This window comes from Phalaenopsis equestris, unplaced genomic scaffold (genome assembly GCF_001263595.1).
Source record: "Phalaenopsis equestris unplaced genomic scaffold, ASM126359v1 Scaffold000146, whole genome shotgun sequence".
NCBI classification, from domain to species: Eukaryota; Viridiplantae; Streptophyta; class Magnoliopsida; order Asparagales; family Orchidaceae; genus Phalaenopsis; species Phalaenopsis equestris.
The window spans coordinates 531,804-534,958 of record NW_018164588.1 but is presented as its reverse complement, the minus strand read 5'-3'; positions in this window follow the sequence as shown (position 1 = coordinate 534,958).

The window sequence follows — 3,155 nt, the reverse complement described above, 5'->3', positions numbered from 1 at the left end:
GTGCGTAGTACTGATGTAATATTTTTTCTAATTTATAGCAATTTTTTTGAGAAGTTACTTTTAAACGAACTTCCCTCAATGAAAAGGTGCTTTCAAAGAAGACCTCAGGCTTCCTCTCCACTCTTTTGCGATGAACAGAAAGAGGAAAATTTTGATGAGCACCCTTGCCGAACTTTGTTCCCACTGCAATGTCTTCTTTGGTCAAATTCCGAATAAGGCGACGCCATGACTTTTGGACCTACGTTCCTCATCAGGTTGTTGATATTAATGATGAGAATATTGCTCATTTAATTTATGTTGGTTTTTTTTTTTTTTTTTTTTTTTTTTTTTTTTGAAAAATTGATATGACTTCTATCAATCACAAACTTATACTATTGATGTTTTTGATAAAGTCTCTAATCTTTATTCCAATGTTTTTATGAATACTCATATTCAAGTGAATATCTACAATGATTTTTGTTTTTCAATAAAACATTTGTCTTGAGATTATCTCGGTGTTAAAATTAAGCTTGCCTGACTGCTGACTGTCAAACACTCATTAATAAACTTTTTTTCTTGCTTTCTGTTTGGAAACAAGAGTTGTTGGGATTAGATATCAGTTGTTTGTGGTATATATATAAATCAAACAGAAGAACGATCGTCGAAGCAAAAAAAATAGAACGAGAAAATTCACACCAGAAAACAGTAACACAACGGAACACATAGATTTACGTGGTTCGGCAAATTGTCTGCGTTCACGGAGTTGCAGATGATTTTACTACTTGAGGAATTTACACTAGTCGGTCGTCTCGACTTGCAAGAAGAATTTCTCACTTTTGCTCTCTTCTTCTCTCTTTGTTCTTCTCTCTCTACACCGAGATATATCGAAGAAACTCTACACCAAGATACACCGAAAAAAATAAACTTATTATAGAAATAAACTCAATTTCTCTTCTGCCACAAGCCACCAAGAAGAAGTCAAGGAAGAACAATATTTTTCTTCTTCTTTCTTCTTTCTTCTATCACATGAAAATATTGTTTGCACTTTCCTTTCTCTATTCTGAGGAAGTCTAAAGAAGAACGCCAAAAACTGTAACTTCTAAACTAAAGAAGAGCCAACTCGCAATTCCTATCTTTCTCTACCGTTCGCGACTTATATCAAGCGAAGAGATGCTTCGCTTCGCGCCAACAGGAAAGGTGGGAATAGTTCACAACAGGAGAGAGCAGGAACAGTTTCACGATCGAGCTGGAGAAAGAAGAATCGCGACGTTTCGCAACAGAGGAGCGGGAGCAGGGTCGCAATGTTTCGCGATCGAGAGTGGGAATCGGGATCGGGAGCGGGAGCGGGAGAAATCGGGATCCAGCTAACAATCTCCCACTTGGAGACTGATACACGAGCTACAACATCATCTTCCTCAAATGGATATCCTCTACTGGCGGTGTCTCCCTTTTCTTCAACATGAATCCTCCACCTCTACAACTCAGAAGACCAACTGAAGTTGTGCACAACTTCAATTTCTCAAGAGTAACACTCTCAGTCAGTATATCAGCAGGGTCCACATAGTCTTGCACCTCCAAGCTATTTTTTAGATTACTCTTGTCTCTGCTTACAACTCTCACTGCATAAGCAGTATCCCACCCATGTTGAAAGTCTTTTTCCAACAAGTCTAGCATTGTACCTATTACTGTCATCAAGTTCAGTTTTCACCCGGTACATCTATTTGTTCTGTAATGCATTCTTCCATGGTCGAAGTTCTGTCGGCTCTCACTTGCTCGAACTTTCAGCTTGCAAGATTTCTTCATAGCTCTATGGTTCTCCACCATTTGTCTGTAGAACAATAGGAATGGGTGTCTGAACCCACTCTCATCTTCACTTTCATTATCAACAAAACTATGAACTGTTAGTAATAGTGCATCATGTACTTTTTTAGATACAACATTTGCGCTATCATTCTCCATATTTTTGAGATTCCTGCAGTTCCTCTTTATGTGGCCAGCCTTGCCACAATTCTAGCATGTCAGCCTTGCCACAATTCCAGCATGTTGTCTGCTGACCAGACTTTGATTTTGATCTCTCTTTATTTGAGTTCATGTCATGTGATCTCCCTCTGAAATCAACATTCAGTGTCGAACTTGTACCTTAGATCTCACCAGAATCTTTTCTGTGCACTTCCTCAGCCAAAATCAAATCACGAATATCAACACATTTCAGTTTAGATTTACCTGTAGAACTGTTAACTCTCATCCTCATGGCTTCCCAATTATTTGGTAATGAAGCCAACAATATCAGCGCATGTATCTCATCATCAAAATAAATTTCAATAGACGACAATTGATTCGTGATATTATTGAAATCATTCAGGTGTTGAGCAACACAAACACCTTCCGCCATCTTCAAGTTGAACAACTTCTTCATTAAGTACATCTTGTTATTCGTGATGACTTTTTATATATACCTGATAAGACTGACATGAGATCTGCAATCGTCCTCTCTTTGACGACGTTATGTACAACGGACCTTGATAGGATCAATTGAATAACCCCCAGAATTTTTCGATCCAACAAATTTTATTCAGCCTCATTCATTCTTTCAGGTCTTTTCCCCAACCAATAACCAAAATTTGTGTCATCAAATTTCTCGATCCCTGAAACTTTCACTTCATTTGCAGTCATCATTCTTCTTTAGATCTGAACAAAGCTCTGATATCAGTTGTTGTGAAATAAGAAACCTCTACTTCAACTGCAAATCAAACAGAAGAACGATCGACGAAGCAAAAAAAAATAACAAGAAAATTCATACGAGTATAAATGAACAAACAAATTTACGTGGTTTGGCAAATTGTCTACGTCAACGTTTACGTGGTTCTACAAATTGCCTACGTCCACGAAGTTGCGGAGGATTTTACTACTAGAGGAATTTATACCAGTCGATCATCTCGACTTACAAGAGAAATCTATCATTTCGTTTCTCTCTCTTCTTCTCTCTCTACACAGAGATACATTGAAGAAAAACTGAAGAAACTCTACACCGAGATACACCAAAGAAGATAAACTTACAAGATAAATAAATTCAATTTCTCTTATGTCACAAGCCACCAAGAAGAAGTCAAGGGTGAACAATATTCTTCTTCTTTCTTTTGTCGCAAGGAACTACTGCTTGCACTTTCCTTCCTCTA